We start from the raw sequence: 20,747 nt of genomic DNA, 5'->3' as shown, positions 1-20,747 counted from the left end.
TTCAAAATTTGGAGATATAATCCTGCTAATAGAAAATGTGTCTAATTAAAAATCTCATCCCCACAAATGTGTTCTGAATTTTTTAAAGATGAAATGCCCAAATATCATCTACTACTTTTGATTTTTTAACCATATTTCAACTAAATGGTATTCTGTGCTTACAAAATATATGTGCAATACGTAGAGATTTATCTACTGATCATGTCTTCTGTTTTTCCTTTTGACCAAATTTGGAATTTTTTGTTTAGTAATAGTTTTCATCTCAAATAGGAGCTTTTGTCAAAATTCTGTCACATCAATGTACAATAATATAGTGACATAATACACACAGAAGCATAACACCATGACAACACTGACAATAAACCAGATAATGATCAATTAACGAGTATATGGAAGAGCGGGTAGTGGCATTGGTACTTGGCATGCATTACGTAATTTAAAATGATCAGTGATTACTTTCACATTTCATTGATGAGGGAACTAAGTTCAAAGATACTAAGCATTATATCCAGAAATATAAAGGTCACAGAATCAAACCAAGTCTGTATGACTCAGGTCCTATATTACCCCTCTCTAGGGCTTCCCTGGTAGCTCAGTTGGTAAAGAATTCCACCTGCAATGCAGAAGACCTAGGTTTGATCAGGTGGGGAAGATCCCCTGGAGGAGGAAATGGCAACCCATTCCAGTATTCTTGCCCGGAGAATCCCCTGGACTGAGGAGCCAGGCAGGCTACAGTCCATGGAGTTGCCAAGAGTCGGACATAACTGAACTACCTAGATTGTGTGTATCTCTGCCTGCCCTCCCCTTAGTGTTGATGAACATCTATCATGATAGATATTACATTCATTAAAAAGCCCAAAAAATAATCTACATTTTTTTTTCATTTTTATGGGAGATGTGGGTTCACACCTTAACAAAAATTTTCACTTGGAGGGCTGCTAACCCCAGTGGTCCAGAATATGCCTCAAAATGCCTATGAGCTTCCTGAAATTTAATGCATTTATTTAGGGGGACTGTTTATAGACTTCATCAAATTCTTATAAGGACCTGTGATTTCTAAACACCTAAAACTCCAGAAAAACCAATAAATATTCATGAATGATGAAAATGACAAACTAGTAAGAAACATGTTCATATATTCATTTGAAATATAGCACTGTTATTTTTAAGAAACTTGAGTGGGTGAGACTTGTTGAAATATATCTACTACTTTAAATTACTATGGGAGAAAGGTCAAGTCAGTGTTCACTAAAAGCCTGCTGCTCCATTGGGTGGGTCTGGAGTGTGTGGTAAGAACACAGAAGTGTGAGGGCTGAATTCTCCTTTGACTCAGACCCTTCCTTCTCCAACTTTGGTACAAGTTTCTTAGTAGTTCTTTCCTCAGTTGAAAAAAAAAAATTGGATGATAGTATAAACCTATCTGAAAATATAAATGCTAGTCACTCAGTTGTGTCCAACTCTTTGCGACCCCATGGGCTGTAGCCCACCACACTCCTCTGTCCTTGGAATGCTCCAGCAAGAATACTGGAGTGGGTTGCCATTCCCTTCTCCAGGGGATCTGGCTGACCAAGGGATCAAATCTGGGTTTCCTGCATTGCAGGAAGATTCTTTACCATCTGAACCAACAAGGAAGCCCATAAACCCATCTACTCAATAGCAAATGAGATAATATATATAACAAACAAACACTATTATTGACAGTAAATTGAATTTCTTAACTTCTTTACTTCATTCTAGGTTTTATAAGGACAAAGTAGGAAGCCATTTTACTGATCTCAGACATCAATTCCTCTTAGGAAAATAAGAATATCCCCTCTGCTCTGCCTCCCAGAAGCAATGTTTGAATAACAATAACAACAAAGTGATATTTAAAGGTTATTTCTTCAGTGAAGTCTGCCTATCTGAAATAGCATCAAGTTCATTAATTCAACATCAAAACCACTATGAGGTACCATTTCACGCCAGTCAGAATGGCTGCAATCCAAAAGTCTACAAGCAATAAATGCTGGAGAGGGTGTGGAGAAAAGGGAACCCTCTTACACTGTTGGTGGGAATGCAATCTAGTACAGCCACTATGGAGAACAGTGTGGAGATTCCTTAAAAAACTGGAAATAGAACTGCCATATGACCCAGCAATCCCACTGCTGGGCATACACACAGAGGAAACCAGAATTGAAAGAGGCACGTGTACCCCAATGTTCATCGCAGCACTGTTTATAATAGCTAGGACATGGAAGCAACCTAGATGTCCATCAGCAGATGAATGGATAAGAAAGCTGTGGTACATATACACAATGGAGTATTACTCAGCCATTAAAAAGAATACATTTGAATCAGTTCTAATGAGGTGGATGAAACTGGAGCCTATTATACAGAGTGAAGTAAGCCAGAAAGTAAAACACCAATATAGTATACTAATGCGTATATATGGAATTTAGAAAGATGGTAACAATAACCCTGTATACGAGACAGCAAAAGAGACACTGATGTATAGAACAGTCTTTTGGACTCTGTGGGAGAGGGAGAGGGTGGGATGATTTGGGAGAATGGCATTGAAACATGTATAATATCATATATGAAACGAGTAGCCAGTCCAGGTTCGATGCACGATACTGGATGCTTGGGGCTGGTGCACTGGGATGACCCAGAGGGATGGTACGGGGAGGGAGGAGGGAGGAGGGTTCAGGATGGGGAACACATGTATACCTGTGGCGGATTCATGTTGATATATGGCAAAACCAATACAATATTGTAAAGTTAAAAAATAAAATAAAAACAACAACAACAATGAATTAGGTGCCTAGATGAGAGGCTTTTTTTTTGTTTTGTTTCTTTTTTTTAAATTTTATTTTATTTTTAAACTTTACATAATTATATTAGTTTTGCCAAATATCAAAATGAATCCACCACAGGTATACAGAGGCTTTTGAAATAGATGCTTAAACTAGAACTGGAATTGGAGTAATGTACTAGACCCATTGAGTACTTTTAATTCAATGGTTAAATAAATTAAATAATACATTCAATAAATTTGCATAATTCAATCACTATTCCTTTGACCTTGATCCATTCTATACCAGCTGAAGTTTTATAAGCTATTCATTTATTTCTTGGCCTGTTGTTTCTCTGTCTCCTGCTATGATGGAAAATCTATGAAATCAGGGTTTTCTTTTGGTATCAGTAGTGTCTAGAGCAGTGCCTGGAACACGGTAGGTACTAACCAATATTGCTGTATGGATGTTGGAAACTTACATGAACAAAATGCTTTGATACAATGAAGGGAAAAAATATCATTTTCATGCAAAATTCTAGTGCAACTACCTGATTTTTTCCTTATTTCTCTATTATTTAATTATTTTTCTCCTATGGGCTTTCCTTTCTTCCCAAGGGTTGATAGGTGCTCACTTAATTTCTTATTATTTCCACCACAATCCTCCTCTTTCATCTCTGTTGGGCAATGTCATGTAGCTGCTGCAAAAGCAGGATGCAGGAGCCAGAACTGAATGGTGACTATGGCTCAAGCTCAGTTGTCAGTCATGTGTGAGCTCCTGACTCAGCTGCTAACTAGCTCTGTGTCCTGGGAAAACTTGATTAATGTTTTTAAGCCCTTTTCTTTTCTAATCTGTAAAATTTGTTTTTTTTTCAGTTTAGAATGGAACAAGAGAAAGAAAACAGGAAAAACAGAATCACAAAACTTACCTTGGCTAGAGAGTAGGGATTAGAAATTCTTTAAAAGGAGTTTTCATAGAATAACCTTGAAGACAATTAGCCAAAAGAGTGAGTTTAAAGTAGTGACATGGATTTCAGTCAGGTTTAAGTTTCAGCATCAGCCTTTGTAAAGGAGAAAGGCTGTTTATCCGTTAGTAATTACATTAATAAGCCTTTATGTGGTTGTTCTTAATATTGGAATTTTAACAAATGCCTAAATAGGCATGTTCTTCAGGAACATTTGACTACGTTCCGAAGCACATCAGGAGCTCTTATGTGGGCAGACACAGATTGCTGGGGCCAGATGGGCCTGTGGACTTTAAGTACAATGGCATACTAAGAAACCTTCTCAGAGTAGTTCTTCCATCCAAAAACTCCTACTTGGTGCATATTCTTCCTTTAAACCACAGCACATAAATCATTTCATGCTGAGAGCTCTACACTTTCTCAATAGGGAGGTGAAGTATGAAGATATGTGGGATAATTCTGGGAGAAAATCAAGTAATTACAGATGCTATTTTAGTAAACAACTTTGATGGGGACAGAAAGTCCTAAAGTCAACTGTGTGCCAACATGGAGTTAATTTCTCACTTTTGAATACTAATGGAACATATTTTTTGAAGTCTTTTGGGACTGCGAGGGTAGAGGTGGGTGGGGTGGTTAGGGTTAGGAGAATGGTAGTAGTATTGGATGAGTTTGTGAATATGATCTTCCTGCAGGAGATGGAATGGGATGCCCATTCTCCCATGACTCCACAGATTTTAACAGGACTGATGACAAAGGGGAATGTTCTTTTTAAAATTTTTTTGACCTGTTTTCTATCATGATGTTTATACTTGGGCTTTGATTCATTTGCTCCTAATGGAAAATAATTTAAGAAGCTATGAGGTTAAGTTTTTTGCTCTTTAAGGCAAAAAAGGATGCTGCATTTATCTGCATATGTATTTATACCTATATAGGTAACTTGGCCTAATATGCTAATAAAATTATAATTGGTTTGGATTGTCAAAACCTTAAGTCTATGCCATTTTTGTCTCAGAGGAGTGGTAAAAGGCTGCAACATCTGTTAAAATATGCGAGTATACCAGTTATTATGGATGCATTTCCCGTTTCTTCTCAGCTCTCACCTTTTGTATACATTTATGGTCTATACAAACACCTGTGACTTGTTTCTTTCAGTTTTTTGTGGGGGAAGCTTTAATTGCCTGGTTGTTAACAATTCCAGGAGTGGTCCTTAACCAGTGGTTAAGGTGGATAAATACTCCAGCATTCTTACCCCTTGGGTGGGATAACTATGAACCTTACTTTATCAAGTCTTCCAGAAGTCTCCAATAGGACCGAGCCCTAGCTGTGCAGCACTGTGATAATCTACTCATTGACACATGCGGTATAAACTTCCTTTCCTGTCTCACTCTTTAACCCCACTACCTATGTTTCCTAGGATCACTTCTCAAAGAAACTACTTCACTCAAATCATTATCTTCAGCTCCCTTCCCAGAGTGGTCCTAACCCAAGACATGGAGTCATAAAAAGATACAGGAACATTGTGGCTAGGATTTCAGAAAGAGTAATTTATGGATAAGGGTAGACAATTTCATTTGTTCATTCATTCGTTCATTCATTCATCATTTACTTGGTGAGAGCTGACAATGTTTCCATAATTAAGGCAAGTCTTGTAATGACTAATAACACATTACTCCCATTCATGGAGAGCTCATGACTAACAAAATATCTGGCCTTTAAAGGCTGAGACTATTACACTTCTTTTTCCTTGTGCTAGGAACCAAATTCTAAATTGACAGGATGGAATAAGGAAAAATTGCTAATTCCTCATTTACAAATAATGGAGGTTTAAACATAAGCACAGGGCTGAGCTAAAACAGGTGCCTGTCAGTATAGACTACCATTTTTGTTTCATATGCAAAGGGAAATCATTGCCATATGAACTCACTACAGGCAGCTCATAAGGGTGTCATTAGTGAATTTTTTGCGTGTGGATTTCCTGGATTTAAGATGCTCTATAAGTACAAGGCATTATGTACTCAACTCTTACTATATTTTTTTCCTACAAAACCACACAGTTTTTGTTTAAACTGGCATGTAGGAGGGCTTTAGAAAACACATTTTATTTCCACTCTCTTGTTCTGTTCCCTCAGTACCATCTGGTATAAGGGAGAGCCTCATTAATTGACACTAATGACTGGGAGATCCATGGCAAATTACTGAATTTTGCAGATTAGCAAACATGATTAGAAAAATCAAGGAGTCTGCATCAAACTAATGTACTTTGTTGAGAACTAAGAAAAAAATTTAAACACATTATTAGAGCTTAATCTTCTAATATAAATAGATACTTTATAGGGGTTGACTGTGCCATTAGGGAAAGCTGGAAGATAATGTTCTGTGGAAAAACTTAGGTGCAATTTAAAAGAAAATGTACTCATACTTTATGCTTTTTCTGAATGCTACCAATATTCTCACTACACATGGACTAAGACTAAAAGCCATCCCATGAGAATCTTAGAGGTCATCTTGTACAATTTGTTCTGATGCAGGAAATGCAGAGATTATTTGTGTATGTGTGTCTCTTTATGTTGTGTCTTATTGCTTTATAATAACACTGCTTATGTTAATGGAAATTTTGTGGTTTATAAACATTTTAAATGTCAGCTGTTGAGGCTCTTAAGGTTTATTATACTCCATTCCCATTTCTGTGTTATCCTTGTTCTTTATCGGGCAACAAAATCTCTTGCTTCCTCCCACACACCAGTGTAAATAGTTTAACACACACAACCAATATTGCATACAACTTTCTTAGCCCCAGCTGCGTGTGCCTTCTGTATCCTTCAGGAATTCAACCATCAAGAGGGGTAAAGGGAGAAGGAAAGGGGGAGGAGGAGAGAATGAATATAGATGAGACTGTCACAGCATAGATAATTTAGAGATTTTTTTCTAACTTTAATTATTGTACTATACAATACTGTGCATTATAAAGTAATAGTTTTGCCAGTGTCTTTGCAAGTAAAAACTCTTTGACATCTAGTCGAAGTTAGGAGTAGAATTTTCAGCTCTAGAGGTTGCTGCTCTGACCAAGCTACTTTTCTGATCATCAGGAAACTGGGGTGAAAAAAGGTCACTGTGCCATTTATCTCAATGTAATATAGTTAGAAGCCATAGAAGGAACGTGCCCAGAAGAGGTGGTCAAGAAGTCACCCCATGGACCCTTTCCAGCTGGAAACTACACTACAAAACATCATGCCTTGCATGTGATATGAAATTAACACTTCTGAAACTATAAGCAAGAGGAACCAAGGATGTACATTTGATTGACTGTGTAACTGAATTAAGAGAAATAACATCATTGAAACAAATGGATTAAATACTTAAATCATTACCCATTTTTCTTAGTCTAGGTTTTATCTAACATCAGCTCTTAATCCACATTTGATTCTTTGAAATAAATTATCTTTAAAAAGTAATACTAAAAAGGTATAAAAGCAACTTAAAAACTTTATTCTGTTAAGTTTATAATTCAATTAACAATATGTAAAACTTACTGCAAGAAAAAAAGATAGAATGCAAATGCATGGCACAGTTTTAACAGTTATTTTTTCCTTACTGAATCTTTTGTAATCAAGTTTTGCTGAACTTTCTTATTTCTCACTGGGCAAGTTGGAAAAGATTAGAAGAGATTATGTTAGTCTTAAACATTATGTGAATTTAGCTCGCTCCACTTAATTATAATTCTTCAGAGCACTTTCTCTAATGTTGTATTCTCTTTTCTTTTTTAAACACTGTTTTTGGCAATTTTAAACACCATCAACATTTTTGTTTGGAAGCTATTTTGTACTGAGAATGTCATGAAACTTGAATCCTACAGGATTTTAGATTATGAAATGAAGTGCCTTAGTCACTGAATGGATTATGCTTATAATAACTAAAACCTCACAGATCTTTCTGACAAATGTATATGCTTAGATTTATTCAAATTAATCCAGGGAAAATTTTTGATAAAAATGCATTACTCATTCATGCTCCTTAAAAACCAACAAAATTAAGCAAAAGGTAATAATTTTTGAACATACCATTTGTGCAAAGTTCTGCAACAGTAGGATAAAATGAATCTGCATATGAATGGCTAGAATAATTATTTTTTCCTATGATTTTCTAGCACAAAATGTATCCACTTCATGGTGTCTGACTGTTTTGGTTTATATTCCTTCACCCCCCTGAAAGAATTGGGGAAAACACAATACAAAAGAGGGGTTAATTGCCAAGCTTGCAAGAGAGATGCTTGACAGCTTGTGGTGGCACTGGATTGAATAGGAAACCAACTAAGAGTTGGGTGATAAGCCTTTAAAAACTTGGGGGATAAGGCTGTATAGCATGTTTTCAGGAAAGAAAAAGGAATTGCCAATGTACTCATCAATACAAGGTAAAACAAAAGAAGGAGTGAATGGAAAGAAATTATAACCTCTTTTCCTAAGGAAAACATTCCCTTGATGTGACTAGATAAGGAAGGAACTGATGTTGAACTTTGTTTTGGTATTCCTGTCTGTCATTGCTACAGTTGAAAACAGTCATTTCTTAGAACTTGAGAGGTATTTCTCAGCAGTCCCCATAATGTTTACCCTCAGGGATTTAAGCCCAACAACTCCAGCAACCAAACTAGCTTAAAAACATTTCATCTCAAAAGGTCTCTGTCATGTTCAAAAAGAGCAAATCATCTTTAATCTACTTTTCAAATTGAAAGTGAAAGGCAGTAGATATTAACCTGAGGTCTCCACTCCCGTCACATTGCACAATTGCATTAAAATGCCCTGGGTAGAATGACAGTCTATAACAACACTCTGTACTGTTGCTTTACAATATTAATCATTTTCTTTGTAGGCCTGGAAGATGGTATGCAAGTAAAGGAAATATAACAAATGCAGGTGGTAATAGGGCCATTCCCCTTGAGCTTTGGAAAATGTTCCAAGCAATAGGGAAAAGTATTCAGACCAGAAAAAGACTCTAACTGTTGTCTAATCAGACTCTGTACTTACACAACACACATTGCTTCTATCTCACTCAGATTCTCTAATGTAAGTATATATTATTCCCATTTCAAAGACAAAAACACTATGACATACATTTCTTTTTACCATAACTTGATACATTAATATTCTTAGTAAAATAGAACCAGAGTTGAAGAGAAGATGGATTAAGGAAGACTGAGAAATTAATTTCTGAGTCAGGCTAATAACCTTGAGCTCTTCATTCTTAGGCTTTTGCTGACATGTCCTACTGCTTGTCTTTTTAATCAGTCATCAGTTCTAAAAGAACTGTGTTCCAGTTAAAGATTTTTGCTTAAACAGTTTCTGAATCCATGTGGGCATAAAGCTAAGTCATGGTACAAGGTGAGCTTCCCTGGTGGCTCAGACAGTATAGAATCTGCAATGCAGGAGACCTAGTTCAGTCCCTGGGTGAGGAAGATCCCCTGGAGAAGGGAATGGCAACCCACTCCAGCATTCTTGCCTGGAGAAATCCATGGGCAGAGAAGCCTGGCAGGCTACAGTCCGTGGGATTGCAAAGGGTCAGATAGGACAGAGTGACTAACACTTTCACTTCAGTTTCACAAGGTGAGGCAAGGTTCCTCAGGTGTTCAGGGGCAAAGGACCCAGGCACTTTGCAAGATGTTGTGAGGTTCACTGGAATCACAAATCTGTTCACCAATTTGTGCAGCTTCTGGAGTTTGCTTTGTCAGCCCCTTAGCCCATCAACCCACTCCAGTATTCTTGCCTGAGAAATCCCATAAACAGAGGAGACTGGCAGGCGACAGTCCATGAGGTCGCAAAAGGGTCGGACACGACGAAGTGACTAAACAACAATACATTCAGCATTATCCAACATGCTCAAATCACTCCTTAGACAAAGGTAGATAAGGAGTCCTAAGAGAAGAGAAGGAAGCTTAACAGCAAGTCATCTGAGTTCTTGGACTTCCTTTAGCTTTTCTCCCTAATTTATAATGACCAGTTGTGACTTACCCTTTCAGGGAGGACTCCAGCAACGGTCTTCCTGCAGGGTATCACTCGCACCAATAGACAGATTTCGGTTCAGAAGCCAAGAACAGCTCTATTCTTTGATCAAGGATGGAGAGGTACGAGCTCAGGCTCTGCTGCACACGATTCTCCTCACAGGTGGTCTGCTTTCCTGAATTCTCCTCAGCGTGGAGGGGGAGGAGTTCTCAGGTGCACAGGGGAGCGGCTCCTGGCACGTCTCGTGGAACCGAAACAGGCGCCTGCGCACAGCTGATGCAGCGTCTTTGCACGTGGCCCGCGGGCCACATTCAGTTGCTGAGTGCTTATGAGCAGTGTTTCCCTATGCGAACGCCAAGGTGAATCCTCCCTGCAGTTCTGCGCTCGGAACGCTAATCTGGTTTGTCAAGTGCAAGGCTTCCTACAGGCAAGTGAAACTAGACTAAGCACAAGAGAAGAGTTTAGACCTTACTTTATCACCTTGTTGTGGTTGCTTAGTCGCTCAGTGGTGTCCAACTCTTTTGCGACCCCATGGATTGCAGCCTACTAGGCTTTTCTTTTGATGAAATTTACCAGACAAGAATACTGGAGTGGGTTGCCATTTCCTTCTCTGGCATGTCTTCCCAACCCATGGATCAAACCCACGTCTCCTATGCTGGCAGGCAGATTCCTTACCACTGAGCCGCCTGGGAAGCTTTATCACCTACATTCCATCTTATTTTCTTCTGGGGACCCCCATGAACTTTGTCGGGAGCACAGTTTCCAAACTACCAATAATTTGTGGTGTAGAAGCAAGAATGTGGGCTGTAGTTTCACTTGCATGGGTGCACTTGACAATTTTCTTAACTTCTCTGAGATTTATTTGCTTTATAAGTAAAAACACATGCTATAAAGCCCAGGTCACAAGGCTGGTTTGGAGACTTCATAGTATGATGCTTCTGGCACAGTCCCGGAGAGAGTGGAGCTCACTAAATATTTGTTCCTTATTTGTAATAAGTCTACCTGAGTCTGAACTTCTGTGGTGGTGGTGGCTGAGACTGGTTCCTTTCAATGGCACCCCACTCCAGTACTCTTGCCTGGAAAATCCATGGATGGAGGAGCCTGGTGGGCTGTAGTCCATGGGGTCGCTAAGAGTTGGACGCGACTGAGCGACTTCACTTTCACTTTTTACTTTCATGCATTGGAGAAGGAGATGGCAACCCACTCCAGTGTTCTTTCCTGGAGAATCCCAGGGATGGGGAAGCCTGGTGGGCTGCCGTCTGTGGGGTCGCACAGAGTCGGACACGACTGAAGCGACTTAGCAAATGTTCTAGCATGGCAAGAACTCGGGAAATGAGAGGTCTCGTGTCATAGCAGCCTCGCCTGTTTCACCCGGCTCCACACACACTGGCCTTTACTCTTTGCCTTGAATCTTTCAAGCTCCTTGCTGCATTTTGTACATTTCACAGCAGCTGCTCTTTCCTGGAATGTCCATTCCTCAGCTCTTCCTGTGGTGGCCGCCTCTTTGTCATTTGGGCACCAGCTTAACTGCCTGCCTCCTTGGTGAGGCTGACCTCGGTGTCTTGGCTTGCGGAAGTTTGAAGCAGGGTTTTGGTTACTGGCTAGAGGCTGAAGTTGGGCCACGGCAGTGAGAGTGTTGAATCCTAGCCACTTGACCATCAGGGACCAGTGGCCTGAGAGAAGACCCTGGCCAGTATAGCTTTGCAGGAAATCAATTTCCACAAAGATATGGAAAATAGTGAAGCAAGTAAAGTATTTATTAGGAGGAAAAAGAGTACAGCACGTGCAGATATACACATGGGTGGGCTCAGAGAGAGTCACACCCTTGTGGTAGTTTAATCACTTTTATGGAGCATTTCTTCCAGATTTTCATTTGGCTGATCATCTTGTTTTGCCTGGTTCTGAGTCTGTATTTGGTTTATCTCAGGATCCTCCCGTGCATGCGTGCGCACCTCTTAGCCAAGGTGTATCCCACCAAAGCCTATGGGTAAACTGGACAGTATTGACAGTACTCCCCTTTTGACCTCCAAGGAGCTTTCTTGTCAGGAAGATCACCTTGACTTCGAGACTGAGAAATATGTGGTCTCTTATCAGGGCAGGGTCCAGCCTCCTCTCTTGATTGTCCTGCTACTGATATTTTGAAGTTTCTGTCCACAGAGAATGAACTTGCTCACCCCGGGTAGGGATGAGGGTGGGGAGAGCCATCTGTCTCAAAGCCTTCCCTCTAACTCAGGAATCCACTCCAGGTCCAAATCCTCTGTGTGATCTTTCAGGCCCAGCCACAGACAATGATAAGGTTGGGCTGACAGTGGAATTGCCCTCTGCACACCACAACCAGTGCATTACGGTTTGGAGACAGTTGCAGTCAGGACCCAGCTCTTTCCTCCCCTGGCCAGGCCTGCCATGCTCATACTGTCATATGTCTGCCTTCCTAGCCCAGGCTTCTCCATTCAGAGGACTATTTCTTGGGGACCTTGACCAAGGCACCTATACTTTGACACAGATCTTTCTCTTCCTAGCCCTTCCCCCTCTCCCTTCTCCCAGCCCAGGGAGCTTTAAAGAGAAAGAAGCCTTTTTTAGGGGCTCCTCTTTAGTGAGATGATTCTCCCATCTGTTTTTCATCCATCTGATCATCACTCCATGCTTTCTATGGAGAAAATGGAACATTAGTAAACTGGTGCTTCTTTGTAGCCTCTTTCTTGCAATATTGCAGTAAGCTTGATTGTTCATTTCAGTTTGCCTTATTACCCTATGTGATTGATTGATACTAAGAGCTCGTTTGAAATTATCTTGTTTTCTTATTGGGCTTCCCAGGTGGCACTAGTGGTAAAGAATGATCTTGTTTACTGCCTCCATTTCTTGACTAGAATGCAAGCTCTGTGATTCTAGAGACTTTGTTCTGTCTATTGCTACACCTGCAGTACCTAGATGAGTGTATGGTATACATTAGGCCTTCAGTAGAAATATGAATACATGGTAGTTGTATACCCAGTAAACTACTTCATCTGGGCTACTCCTAGGAGGCAAATCTGTGCACACCATGCCTCTCACAAGGATAAGAGCAAGATTCAGGTCCTTATTACCACTTCTCAGGTCTCTTCATTTTCCTGATACAGTAGTGTACAGTACAGTACACAGTCCATTTGACTAGTTTCATCTACTATCTCTTCTAAGATCACTTCAAACAATATTCTATATAACATATGTGGTCTGCACTTACAGTTTCCATTGCTTTATCTGCTATTGATGGCTAGTTGGCTAGAACATTCCCCAGTTATTTATTAATTGTTGCTTCTTTTATTAAATACCTGATTTCTATAGGACTTTGTTCTCCCACGTCCTGGGAATCTTACATTTGAGCCACTTCACTAGTTACCAAAAATGCTAAACTCCAAGACAGAGGTCAGTTAATTGTTGAAAATGGGTCAAATCCAACAGGTGGCCTGTTTCTATGCAGTTCTGGAGCTAAGAATAGATTTTACATTTTTAAACTGTTGTTCAAACCAAAGGAATATGGGATACAGACAGTATGTGGCATACAGTCCTAATATATTTACAGTCTATTTGGCCCATTGGAGGAAATGATTGCGGAACTCTGCTCTAAAAGATTTCCAGCCATCCCCAGGAATGCCAACACCCACAGATCTATTTGCTATCAGCCAACAGGCTGCTCTGATATGGCTAGCTAACCTGCGAAGAAGTCCTAATTATAAGCAAAATTATCTCATCTGTCTTTGGCCTCTATACTAGGAATTTAATCTTTTCAAAGTGACTTTGATACATAAATCTGGGGACAGAGTTTCGCTTGTCACTTCAAACAGTAAGCAAACTCTACTACCTATTCTGTCTGTTCTAATCAGAGCAGAGTTGGTGCCTCCTTTGGGCTTGGTACAGTGCTTGGACCCTTAGGTCACCCTGTCCCTTAGGTCCTGGTGACAGTATGCAGCCATTTCCTATGGAGTATAGAAGAGCATTAATAAAGTAGACACTGATACTTTTTAAATTCATGCTGGCAAATATAAGAAGGGTGGGCCAAGGAAGGAAGGAAGCCAAGGATTATAAAAATGAGGGAGCCAATTTGCCAAGGAGCATCCATCAGAAATATAAAACTGTAGACGTCCACTAAGCTTTCTACTGTTTTGATTAAAATGCCTGAAAAAAAAAAAAAAGAGAGTTGACTGCATTTGGAAGGTGTAGAAGTATTCTTTTGGCTGCTAAGACAGTGGCCTTCATACTGTTCACCAAGCACTGCTTTGGGTACTTCAGATGAAACAGTGAAGAAAACAATGTTCCTTCCTGACCCACCCTTTTAGTGTGGGAAACTGGCGTATGTCAGGTGGTGGCAAGTGCTATGGAGGGAAATAAAATAGAGTAAGGGAGAGAGAAGAGTCAAAGAGGGAATGTTGCTATTTTACATGATGAGTTTCAGGAAAGCCTGACTGATGAGATGAAAATAGAGTAGCGAGAAGAAGGAAGTGTGAGAGAAGACATTAGGACAACAGCATTTTATGAAGGAACTGCAGAAGCCAAAATGTCAAGGTGGAAGCATAGTCTGTCCACAGAAAAGTAAAGAGGTTAGTGCAACTAAGCAGAGGAAGGGGAGGGTGGAGAAGGCGGAGTCAGAGAGGTGATAAGGGAACCACATGTCAAGGGTGTTGTTGCCTTTTATTCTGAATGAGACAGGAAGAGACTGCAGACTCAGCATAGTACTGACATAATATGATTTAGACTTTAAAGGATAGCTGGGACTTACCTCTGAGGAGAATAGACTTGAAGACTGGGAGGTTGGAGGGCAGAGTAAACACTAGGATTTTAGCTAGCTGGCCATTTCAGTAGTCTCAGACATGATTAAAGTCAGGACCAGCGATGTAGCAGTAGAGGCAGTTAAGAAATGGTTTTTTAAAGAACAAATTATATTTTGAAGCTAGAGCCCACATGTTTTTTAATGGATTGGGTGCAAGGTATGAGAGAAAGAGAAGGTCAATGGTGACTCCAAACATTTCATCCAGAACAAAGAGAATGTTGAAGTTGACGTTTGCTGAGATGGAGAAAAACATGAAAAGTGAATTTGATGGATTAAGTTGGAATCTTAGTTTGGGACTTGTATCTTGAGATACCCATTGGACATCTAAATGGAGATGTGTAAGACAGAAGAATGAACAAGTCAGAGAGAGATCCATGCTACATATATATATATATATATTCTCATTTTATTTAGCTTGTATTTAAAGGTATTAAATGGAATGAGGTCCCTTCAGGGTGTCAGCATCTTTAGAGAAGAGTAGTTCTTTGAGGACTGAGCTCTGGGCAGTAGAGAGAGGGACAGGCAAGGGGGACTGAAAAGGAGCAGTCACTGAAGTGGCAGGAGAGCTAACAGAATGTGGGTCTTAGTAATGGAATGAAGATAATATATCAAGAAATATCTGGTCAGTTCTTTCAAGTGCTGATATTGTAGAGTAAAACGACACTGGATTTAACAATGCTGTGGCCAAAGTAAGCTTTGGTAAAGAGATAGAGAAGGTGGAGTGGGTTTAGCAGAGAAGAGAAAGTGTAAAGGCAATTGCTCTCCTGAATAAATTACTCTGAAATTTATGGCAAAGGGACATAAAATAAATTGGCTAACAACTAGAAAGCATATATCTTCAAAGAAGCATTTGTAAAGGGAGATATTTTAGTATATTTGGATGCTAATAGGAAGCAAAGAAAATATTTTAAAAAGTAGATGAAAAAGGGAACAGTGTTTGGAGTGGTGTCTCTGAATGCATGGTGTCCAGAGATTGGAGGGATTGGACTTCCACAGAGGCATGGTGAGTACATTTACGATAAAAAGAGAAATATAGACTATGAAATGTGGTGGTAAGAGTGAGAGAAAACTCTTTGGACTGCTTCTATTTTCTCAGTGAAATAGGAAGAAAGGATGTCAGCCAAGAAACAGGATGGGAGAAAAAATATTGCAGAATGAATACATTCATTGAAGGTGATTGTGGAATGAATTCAAGCTAGGCCAAATCTAGGTTAGGAGCTGGAGCCAGATCAGAAGAGAGGCTAGTGTAGCTGCTTATAAGTAGTACTTACAAGTACTGCGAGCAGTGTAGTTAGAGCAGAAGCACAAAGGTGTTACACCTGTTTGGTTGAGTCAGACCACTCCTAAGCTGATGTAACATCAAGTGATGTTACAGGATGAACTAGGCAAACATGAGCACTTATAGGGTAACTTAAGCGCTTCATTTAGGAGCAGAAAACAGCACCTATGCCAATTTTGAAAGGCCTTAGAATAGAGTGACACCACCTCTCCCCTTCCAACCAAGCTCTGAGATGGTTGTTAATTCTCTAATCCTTCGAAAGCAGGGGAATCAGTCAAATTTAGTTTTTTGGTGTTTTTTTTTTTTTTTTCTTTTTCTTTATTGGGAAAGAACTTGGGGATATGACAGTGGTGTGAGGAGTATGGGAAAAATACATAACTAAAGAGTGACAAGTGAGTAATTAATTGAATGCTAAAGCTTATTTTTTCTCTGCTATTTTAATGGAGCAACAAATCCTGTAAACCAAAAGAATCTGGGGCGAAAAAGTAAGATCTAAACTCTCCTATGAACTTTGTTCTTTTAATTGGTTTTACAGTTAATCTCCCTAGACCCAATTTAGGCATCTTTCTGGGTCCCATGTTAATAATTTGCCCAGGATTTTGCAAAGTTAAAAACACACCAAATGCCATTTCACTGTTGGTTGTTGTTGTTTGTTTATTTTCTTAAGACACAGATATAGAAATTGGATGTATGCCTACTTTTAACTACAAATACTTTGTGGCTGCTGGTGCTGCTCCTAAGTCGCTTCAGTCGTGTCCAACTCTGTGTGACCCCATAGACGGCAGCCCACCAGGCTCCCCGTCCCTGGGATTGTCCAGGCAAGAACACTGGAGTGGGTTGCCATTTCCTTCTCCAATACATGAAAGTGAAAAATGAAATTGAAGTCTCTCAGTTGTGTCCGACTCTTAGTGACCCCATGGACTGCAGCCTACCAGGCTCCTCCATCCATGGGATTTTCCAGGCAAGAGTACTGGAGTGGGGTGCCAGTGCCTTCTACTTTGTGGAGGTTTAGTTGTTTTCATTGTAACTTTTTATTTAAAACTTAACAACTCTTGTTAATCAGAAGAGCATGGTGTTATATCTTCAAGTTGAATTTTATGAACAAGAGGACATTTTTTAAATGCTAGAGTTTCTACTATACTATATTTTAAATTTGTACTCATATGACCTTTTTAATTTCATTTACAATCATTCTAAATGAGACTTTTTCTCTTGTAACATTTTTAACTATTAGAAAAGACTTTATACTACTCAACTGGCTCTAAAGATCAATCTTTAACATTTAGTAGATATAACTACAGAAGACATAATCTCATCAAACCCTTGAGATGAAATTTCCTTGCATTTTATAGCTTATAATTTTAGTTTTTCATTACCTAGTAAGAATGTTATTCAAGGTTAGACTTTGCTATTCTAAAGTTCTATATTCCACATACTGTATTGGTCTTTGAGTTAAAGAGGAGTTGTCAAATGGCTAATATCATATAAGGCTTAAGTAGGAGGAACAACTAGTTCACAACTGATTTTCGTGTGTACCAAAATCAAAAGAAGCTTCTCACTAAATTGTACCTTTAAAAATTATAACAATGTGTTATAAATATATTTGCTGCTCTTTATTACAGAACCATGTCATATGCGGAGAATTTGGGGACTGGTGTACCTTGTGTGTGTTACTTAACTGACTAGACCCTGTGTCCCCCTCTGTACTTTGAGAGGATAAAGGGGATGGCTTTGGAATCTAAGCTTTTCTCACTCTAAGATCCCATGAATCCATTTGAAGTTATGTAGGTCTGTGCCTAATATTTATCTAATTGATAGCAATACCAACTTTCCCTCTTCTTTTAAACATTTCTTAGATTCATTCTTTACTCTCTTCTTTTCATTGCCGCTACTTAACCTGTGGAACTAAGTATTTGGGCTTTTGCATTGCCTTCCAAGCTGGTTTTTGGTGACATCTATTCTGAACTCTCAATGGCACCCCACTCCAGTACTCTTGCCTGGAAAATCCCATGTATAGAGGAGCCTGGTAGGCTGCAGTCCATGGGGTCGCTGAGGGTTGAATATGACTGAGCAACTTCCCTTTCACTTTTCACTTTCATGCATTGGAGAAGGAAATGGCAACCCACTCCAGTGTTCTTGCCTGGAGAATCCCAGGGACGGGGAGCCTGGTGGGCTGCCGTCTATGGGGTCGCACAGAGTCAGACACAACTGAAGTGACTTAGCAGCAGCAGCAGCATTCTGAACTCTAATAGACTGCTCATTAATTACTTCATTCCACAAACATTTATCAAATGACTAATATGTTCTAGTAACTATTTTGCTTCAGCAGACACAACAGTGAACAAAACAGACAAAGCTACTTTATTCCATAGATTCTAGTGAGGAAAGAAAAACAATAATAAACCACTATAATATATATGTTGGAGAGTCATAAGTGGGATTAGGAAAATAAGAGGGTTTAAATTTAGGGAAACTAGGGTGGGGCAGTGTGGAGGAATAATTTCAAGTAGGATGATCTTGGAAGGCCTCCTGATGAAATGACTTTTTATCTGAAATTGTTCAAGCATTTATTGTAACACAGTGAGTATCAGATCATGTGTCATGTGGAGCATTTGCAAGAGGAGAAAAATCTAGAAGCACAGTATCAAAATTTAAGGAGATTAGAGTCAAATGAAAGAAATGAACAAGTAAAGCATAGAGTACAAAAGGTGTTTGTGATATAATCTCAAAAATATGCGTTCGTATTCATTCCTGCCACTTTCCAGTTGTGCTGTCTCTGAAATTGATTAACATCACTAAATATCTATAAAACTGAGATTATTACAGTACCCACACCTGTTCCCTGAAATAAGTACAAATGTTACATGCACTCATACATTTTAGTTTGATTCTCATAGACTGAATGTAGCCAGCATACAGTAAGTTGGCAGTTAATATGTGTTCAATGATTAAATAAAAGAATGATAATTTGCTTTTTAAGAAGTGATTTTTGTTTCATTGTTTTATCCATTGTACATAAGCAGTTACAGAATCTCTTAAAGGTAAGCTTTTAAAATTTATGCTTATCTTTTAAATTATCTGAGCTATAAAATAATCTAAGCAAAATACCAACTGTAACTTGAAATAAAAACAGTCATAGGAACAACATTGATTAAAATGTTAAATCTTGGGTCTGTAAATATAATTTTCTATGAACAAAAATAAATATTAACTTTAAATCCACAGTAGTTTTTGTTAACCTCAAGGCTCCCTTAGGCAGTGTGAGAGAGTGTACTTTACAAGATGAAGAAATCTGTTTCCTTCTGCTGCATGAAGGTTTAATTTCGATGACAATGAAAGGCATCCCTGGTACCTGTGCTTGAGTGCATGCTCAGTCACTCAGTTGAGTCTGACTCTTTGCAATCCTGTGGACTATAGCCTGCCAGTCTCTTCTGTCCATGGGATCCTCCAGGCAAGAATACTGAAGTGAGTTGCCATACCCTCCTGCAGACAATCTTCCTGACCCAGGGATCGAACTAATAATGTCTCCTGCATTGGTAGGCGGATTCTTTAGTTATTTACATATTGTATTGAGGTTGGCATTTAAAATAATTTTTAGATAGAGTGAAACAAACTGTAACTCCTTTTAAAGCTGAAATTGGGTTAATCAAAAACATCAGTCCATTTCTTATTACATAAAGGTAATATGAAAAGAATGCAATATAAGAACTGTATTTATTTATTTTGCTACTCAGCTGTGTAACACGACTATAGAACCCACTATGAAATACCATGTAGGCAGATGACACTACTTTTTATCTCAGAACTCTTCCATCTTTTGGAATATTTAAATCAAAAGCCAAGTTTAGGGTTTTGAGTAAAGCCACAACTTTCATTAAATTCTTAAACTTGGTACATTTCTGATATGGTAAACCCGATACAAATAAAATCAGGAAAATTGTTTTTGATGCATTTTAGCTTTGCTTCAAAAACACTGAAATAAGCACTTAAGGCAAAGAAGTTGTCTCTCAAAGGTATAGTAGCTTTATTTCCCCGCTCACAAAATCTATCAGCTTTTGAAGAGGAATAAGTCATTCACTTGAAAACAGAGGTCATATCAGCAAAAAGACAATACATGCATGACTAACAAAAGCTTCTCATTCATGAGAAAAATTATATTTAAATTTCAAATCAGTAGTGAACCCTATCCAAACACATTTTGACCAGAAAAGAAAATAAACTCTGTATTTCTATGGAGGTAGTTTGTGAAGCATAACGTATGAATGATGTTATCTTTGTTATGCCCTTGCTTATCACTGGAAAGTACAGTAGGTCTCAAAAAAGTACAGCACAATTCACAATGTTTAATTCCTTTTGATAGTACTCGTCATTCTGCATGGAGCCAAATAAGTAATCCTTGAACCCAAGTATAATAATTTCATTATCCTTAAACAAACCATTATAGTATATACCAGGAAATAGTTTTTTATAGTTACAAATAAGCTTTAATATAAGTTGTTAGCAAACAAGTGTAAATCACGTTGTCCTTCTTTAGTCACTAAGTTGTGTCCAACTCTTTGTGACCCCATGGACAGCAGTACACCCAGCCTCCCTGTCCCTCACTGTCTCCTGGAGTTTGCCCAAGTTCATGTCCATTGAATTGGTGATGCCATCCAACCATCTCATCCTCTGCCCTAACCGTTTATGGGTTAATAAGTAAATTATATTGAATCACAGAAGTTATTTTTCCTTTATTTTCAGAGATGAGGCGGGGCTGACGTAATTTTAAAATTTTATATCCGGCATCATCATTTTTATGTTTTAAATTATATCATAATTTGCAAGATTAGCCATCTTTGATTTCTTTTAGTATTATACTACTGGTTTGGGAAAATACTTGTAAAAATACATTATAAAAGCAATAGTAGACCATTTGGGAAATAAAAAAGAAACATGTTAT

The sequence above is a fragment of the Bos javanicus genome, chromosome 6, assembly GCF_032452875.1.
Source record: "Bos javanicus breed banteng chromosome 6, ARS-OSU_banteng_1.0, whole genome shotgun sequence".
In the NCBI taxonomy this organism is placed as follows: domain Eukaryota; kingdom Metazoa; phylum Chordata; class Mammalia; order Artiodactyla; family Bovidae; genus Bos; species Bos javanicus.
The sequence above is the reverse complement of the archived record's forward strand: the minus strand, read 5'-3'. Positions refer to the sequence as shown.